General features: G+C 51.3%; 1 protein-coding gene across 1 annotated transcript in view; it reads left to right on the forward strand.

The window, feature by feature from the left end:
- Positions 1–476: 476 nt before the first annotated feature.
- MBNL1 (muscleblind like splicing regulator 1) overlaps positions 477–6985 on the forward strand; it is a 95505-nt gene continuing 88996 nt past the window's right edge. Inside the window, exon 1 of the mRNA XM_026854580.1 lies at positions 477–548. The gene's annotated coding sequence lies outside the window, so the exon portion shown is untranslated. The remainder of the gene's footprint in view (positions 549–6985) is intronic.

Consider the following 6985-nt stretch of genomic DNA (forward strand, 5'->3'; position numbering starts at 1 on the left):
GCCTCGCAGCAGGAAGGGAGCCCCGGGGGCACCGCCCCAGCCCTCGCCCCCACTCCAGGGGTGGTGGGTGATGGCCCGAGCCCGGCCCCCGCCAGATGCCCAGGGGCAGATTAGCGGGCCACAGCCGCGATGTCTTCAGCCGGTGCATTTCAAAACGGGCGTTCGAGAGGCGAACTTCCCCCTCAGCGAGCCACGCTGCAACTCGAGATGTGGCTGCGATGCAAAAGCACTTCCCCTTGCGTCTCTTTTTTTATTAGCTGAAAGTAAATTTTGCTGCTTTAAGAAAATATATATGCAAACCACAGCCCGTCACCATGGTTACTGCTGTATGCTACTGCAAATAGCTTAATTTCACATCCTTAGACCTATAGGGTTTGGAAAGCATAATTCTTCTGGCCTTTCACCGTTTCCCCCCTCGCTAGGCCACCAGCCCGCTGTTGCAAAAAAAAGCATGTTGTAACTCAGCCCCGCGCGCGGCCGGAGGAGGCGGTGGCTGCGCTGCCAGAGCGCTGCAGCACGCTCCACGCACCCGCGCAGGAGGCCCCCAGGTAAGAATTACGCTTTTTACCCCACTTTGTGGCCTGTGCCGGCCGTGCAAATTTGCAGCAGAGTAGCCTAGAGCTGTTTGGTGGGTTACGATAAATTGTTCAGGCAGCTAAACTGTTGTATTGGGTCTGCGTTTCATGGCGCCTGCTTTGGCGTACAGGTCTTGCTATCTTGAGATAAGTTAGGGAAGATTTAAATAATACATTAAAGAAACGAGCACTAAATGTAAGGTTTTGTTACACAAAGTTTAAGTCACAAAACTCAGCCGTTCTGAACGCAGCAGTCAGATCTCAAAGCAGAGCCTCCGTGGCGCGCTCACGGCGTGAAGCTGCTCCAGGACCCTGGTGAGCCCCGACCCCCTCCCAGGAACATGCGGCCCAAACCCCGCACGGGAGTCAGCCCCCCTGGCACTAGTAGGGGATTTTTTCTTTTTTTCTTCCGATTTTACTATCGTTTTGTCAGTTAATCTTCCATGGTGTTTTCTCTGCTGGAAAAGTTGAGAGAAAGATTTTCTCATGCTTACAAGAGCCCCGCGAGTCGGTTTAGCAGTTTGTGCTGTTGGTGGAGTGGGGCCGGGGCTGGCACCGCGGCACCAGCGCCATAGCTGTGCTGTAACTCGGGTGTGTTCTTCAACGGGGGCCGAGCCTGGGGGTCCCCTCCAGCCCGGGATAGGCGGGTGGGTGCCTGTCCCCAGAGCATCGCTCCCTGGACCCACTCCGGCTCCCCAGGAACCGTTGGTGAAGCCCACGGGAAATTAAAATGACATTAATCCCCCGAGAGCGATGCCTCGGCTTCCGGCCATGAAATATGTTGCTGCTGGCGAACATCCCTCCGGTTTTCCGTGATTAAATACGATGGTGGATCACAGGCAGGGTCCACCCGGCCTGAGCGGCCACGCTGCTCCCCGCAGAGGTTTGAGTGGATCCCGGCACTGCCGGCTGGGCTCCAGCCCAAAATGGAGGGCAAGAAAGACCAAACCTGTGCAGATAAATACAATAACAACAAATCTCTACAGAAAGTGCAAAAAATGTAGCATATGTAATGATTATTTCCTGTGAAATTAGCAGTGTGGTTTTGCTTGTAGACTAGTAAATATTTTAAGTATTTTATTACTTAATATCCCTTAATAGTTGCAGGGGGCTTTAAAATAAAAGGGCAAACCAGGGGAAGCACCAAGTCTGAAATGTGTACTTTCTCTTTACGGAAATGCACGTGTGGATAATATCATTAAAACAGAAAGAAAATCTCTTTTAGCACCGCAGAGCGGCGAGGGGGAGCGGGAGGCCGTTACTGCAGCAGTTGCGCCGCGCTGGGGGAGCGGAACGGTCGCTTGCTTTGTCGGCGAGACTGAAATTTAACGTCAGGCCTTCCTGGGGAACTTGAGTTTGAGGCTCAGGAAGCGAATGGCTCCTCCGGGAGCGTTGTGCCTGTGTGTGCAGCAGCCCGTGTATCTGCCGTCAGTAGGACACCGCTCGGGCTGGGGGGCCGCGCCGTGAGCTCTACTCGCCTGCTCAGCAGGGCGGGGTACGGCAGCGCCCGGCACCCCTCGAGGGGGCAGATGGGCAGTCGGTGGGGAACAGGGTGCTGAGGAGAGTGCGGCCTGCTGACCTGCTTACCCTTTATTTGCTGGGTTACTCGGGGGAGAAGCTTTGCTTTCGGGGGCACAGCGGAACGCAGCCGTGCCAGCCCCGGGTGCTGCGGGGGAAGGTGCCGGGCGTTGGCCCCGGCTGCCCTCACCCACACCAGCCACGCAGCTGGCTGGAGTCTGCGGACATTTTCAGCTCATTCTGAATCCAATCAGGTCCTTAGCTGACTTATTTTGGTGGTTATTCTTCGGCAAAAGATTCCTGTTTGATCTGCACCTCACTCGAGCAGGAGTTGGGGTCTCAAGTAGAGCGCTCAGGGCTCTGTGGGCGTCAGTTTGCACGCGCCAGCCGCATGCCCCTGCCCCTCTATAGGCACCGGGACGCTGTAGGGCCCCTGCGGCCGCGTGGGGAGCCGCAGGCAGCCAGGGTGGCTGCTTCTGCGCAGGAATGATTGAAAGACGGTTGCTGAGTTGGTTCATGCATCACGGGTTACCTTCCCCTGCCCATACCGAACGGCTTAAGAAACCCAGCTCTGAGGGAGGGCTTGAAATGTATAAGGCTTCCACGATACAGGCTTCTTAACCCTGCAGACTTCAGTCACCTTGCAGAGTACTCACCACATTTGTAATGACAAAGAGAAAATTTAAATATGGTTTCACCTATAGCCCTAAAGCCACACCTGTTACAGCATGACCTATCACTAGAGTTTTCCCTTCAAACTTTTCCCTCCAGATCATTTTGAAGCAGGAGCTGAGGTGGGAAGTGCTTTTTCTCCTCCCTGAGGTGTAGCTGTGAATGCCCAGGCGCCCAGGACATGTCGGTGTGTCCCTGCTGTGCTTGTGGGGCTCCTGCCAGCCGGGGCTGGGCCGGGGCTGGCCCCGCAGCCTTCCTCGATGGGTTTCGGAGGGAAGGGCAGGCAACCCTTGCACAAATTTCAGAGGTCAGGCTCTTGTCCACTTGAGCCAGGGCTGTGTTAGCTCAGCCAAGAGAGTTCCTCTTTTTTTGCTCCAATTGTAAAACACACGATGACTCTAAAACATAAAATGTCTCTCCAGGTACCTTCTCTGTACACAACTTGTTTCTCTTTTCTCTAATTTATGTCTTTTTGTTTGAATGGCATATGAAGATAGATGTACAGTGACATATTTCTTTATCTTGCTCTGCTGAAAGGTAATTAGTCCATTGCCTTGTTTGGTATCCCAGGTGGTAATTGTTCTCGCTATCAGATGAGAATCTGGAAGACCCTGGATCTGAGACTTCCTTATCGTTTCCTCTTTACTGTGCCCTGCCTGGACAGCTTGTTACTGCAGATCTTGTGCTTGGCACCTGTGCCCTGGGGTTTATCCCCGTAACCTCCATAAACCTACATGAAATAGAACACATTCCCTTTTAGGATGTAGTGAGACATGACATCGCAGGTGAAAGGGCACAAACCCAGCGATAAGGGAAGCTGGCACCAGAAGAAACGCCCAGCGGGGCTGGCAGGGGAGGCTGCAGGGCTGGCAGAAGAGGAACGGCTGGCAGGGGAGGCTGGCAGGGGAGGCTGGCAGGGCTGCTGTCAGCACAGGCAGCAAGCACCAAGCCCAGCAGGCAGCCCATCAGGTGTGCTGTCATGTGAAAATAGACTTGCCGGGAAAAGGAAACTAAATAAACCTAATGACCAGTGCCACCAGATAAGGGCTGTGGAGCAAGGCCTCTCAACCAGGGGCAGGGGGCTGGGAGGGAGCCGCCGCTCCAGCGGTGCGCCCGCGGGCGTCTCGGCACCCACGTACCCGCTCTGCGGCTGCTGCCGAGGCAGGACGCGGGCACAGTGCAGATAGCAGTTATTTTTTAAAGCTAGCTCTGTGTGTAGAAAAGATCAGTGCGGACACTGTCCTACTGAAACTAGAAGAAATCTGGGCAGTGAGGAGTTCATGCACAAAATGTTGTGAGCAGAACAACTGCCTTGAAAATACCCAGCGTGCTGATGTAAGCGAAGGGAGAGGAAACGGCCTCACGTATTTCTTTGTGATAGAACAGAAACAGGAAGAGCAACAAATGATCCATTACAATGTTCGTTCCCAGAGACTATCAAGGCGTGTGCAACCAGTGCTGAAGTTATCTGAGCAGTGCATCTGTCCCGCTGCTGCTTTACATAATGACAGGCAAAGCCATGTCAGTCAGGCAAATATACAAATACGATGGGATACCAATCGTCATGAATTTTTTGCTGATCTGAATTAAGCTTCTTTGAAACAGAAGTGTAAATTCATGGCATATTTTTCTGAAAGAAAAATGAACGTTTCTTTATGTCCTTTCAGTCTCTAGTTTCTATAAAATGCCAAAAAAGATAAGCAGAAAATATCAGAAAGCTTCCTCAGGCGCGCGGGTGCTCCCCGAGGCGGCTCGGTCTGGGCAGCTCTCGAGGGGGGATGCTCACGGCCTCCCACCTCTCGCTGCGGGTTCTGAAGTGCTGCAGGGTCTGTTGCAGGGTGTGATTAGAGCACACAGAAAGAAAAGTTAATTATATTCATGCCAGGCTAATATAATAGAACAAAACGCCTTAAGAAGGAAACAGCTGGAGTTCAGATCTCTTGAGCAAGTAATGTTATTTGTCTCCCAAAGTAAAGTGAGGAATTATTCATTAGAGCTGAAAAGCAGTTATCACCTCATTTCACAAAACATAACTCTGCTTAGTTCAGCCCCGAGTACAGATCAGGGGAAAAGGCAGATTTAAAGGCAAGTTTCTTCTAGTCGCCAAGCCTAATACATTTCAAAGCAAACAGCAAATTGGCTCCGCTTATTCTGTTACAGACTGAAGGATGTCACAGAAGTAATTCTGAGCGATTGTTTGAAATTTCAGAAGTCCACAGAAGCTTGGTATCTATAAATGAATAAAAGTAGCATTCAATTGCAGTGGAGATGCCATTTTAGCACTCTTTTTTTTTTTTTTTTTAATTTATAAAGTAAAAATAAATGTGTTCCAGAACAACTGGGTATGGGTAACAAGTGATGCTCAGAGTTATAAACACAGTTACAAGATCTGGGGGGAAGAGAGAGGCACAAGAGGGGGAAGATGGAACGAGAAAGTTCTAGCAGGCCTATAACCTCCAGTGTGTTTGGTAGAAAAAATAAAGTTGCAACAAGGTGTCTGTTGGTAGAGATGTTTAACAGGAGCAAGGTACGCTCCTGATACTGGAGATATGTAACTCACTTATTCGATGGTTCTTAATTTTCTTAACCAAAGCGAGGAGGAAGCTCTATGGGCGGAGCTGTGAGTGTCTGACATCCATTTTATAACGGTCTCCAGCCCGAAGGGTCATTAAAGCCTCTGGGGGCTCCCTGTGCTCTCGTCGTTCCTGCCGAGCAGCGGGGGCACGGTGCTGGCGGCCGTGGCTAGCTGTGCTGGTCATCCGGCAACCTGCTGCTGAGACGCCTGCGAGCTGGGGGCCGGCATCAGCCCGGGCTTTGGCGCCTGCAGGAGCTGCTGGGGCAGAGCCTGCGCCGAGGGGGAAGGAGGGATTTCCTTGTCTTGGGTAACTGGCCTGCCGTTACGCTTGGTAACAGGGACCAGGGCGGAACAGAAACTGTTGGTGCCCTCGCCATAAGGTGACAGTTCTCTGAATTGTTCCCTATGGCAGAAAACAGAAAATAGAAGTTTAAGGGAAAAGGGAATAATTGATTTTTATTTTTTTTTAAGATGTATGTGTATATGTATTGAAATATACTCAGCCTTATCAACAAACCGTTGCTTCGTACGACTTGGAAAAAATACTAAGTAAAATGTCTCCTGGAATCAGTGCAAATATTTGCAGGGTTTGGGTGTGAGCTTGGCTAAGACACAACTGCTGCTTTGATATCAAAAGATGAAGCCAGAGAACCCTGCCACTGGTTTTATTGAAATGGTAAAATATAGAGAACTGAAAAACATAGTTTTCAAAGGCACAGGACTCTTTCACGGCAAATGGCAGAAAAAAAAAAAAAGAATTAACAATGTAAGAGGTATATTGTGAGCCTCAGGGATGGAACAGACTGCACACTGTAAAAAAGAAGTATAGATCAAAAAGAGTAAACCTCGGCAGGGTCAGAGGAAGAAAGAGCTAGAAGAGGGACCACAAAAGGTCACTTAATCCATTCCTTTGCCCCAGGCAGGATGGAGTGTACCTAAATCACTCCTCCAGACAAGTATCTAACCTTGATTTAGTGCCTTGTCCGTCCTTTTTTTTCCTCTAAGTCCAGCCTGAATCTCTCTCCCTGCAGTTTAAGCCCATCTTCTTGTCCTCACCACCATAAATACCGAGACAAGATTATTCCCTGCTCTTTATAGTCTCCTTAAATTTTGGACGATCGTTGCTGTGCTTCCTCTGGTCTTGGCGTTGGCAGGGTCCTTCCAGTTCTTTCCATCATTTCACCCCCCACGCTGTTCCTGGAGCTCCCATCCTGCTTCCCACATCCCAGCGGGGCCGGACCCTGCGTGTGCCCCCGCAGCCCCTGGCCTGTTTAGGTGCATTTAGGTGTATTTAGGTGTATTTAGGTGTATTTAGGTGCATTTAGGTGTATTTAGGTGTATTTAGGTGTATTTAGGTGCATTTAGGTGTATTTAGGTGCATTTAGGCATTTTTACGCATACATCCTTCTCCTTTTCTCTCCCGCAGGTTAGTGCCACGTTGCCAAGATCCCTTCGCGCGGCCCCAGAGGCGAGGGTCCCGCACGGGGCGGTGCTGGGGCGACGTCTGACCGCTCTGTGCCGTGGCAGCTCCTTTTGCCACGTGGCTCCCGTCGGCGTCACCGCTGCGGCCGTACCGACGCCTCGGGGATGGGCGCCGTGGGGATGGGCACCCTCTCGTGGGCTCGGGCCGTGCCCGGCCGCCGCC

Source organism: Athene cunicularia, assembly GCF_003259725.1.
Source record: "Athene cunicularia isolate RWA chromosome 9 unlocalized genomic scaffold, athCun1 chr9_part1, whole genome shotgun sequence".
Classification (NCBI taxonomy): domain Eukaryota; kingdom Metazoa; phylum Chordata; class Aves; order Strigiformes; family Strigidae; genus Athene; species Athene cunicularia.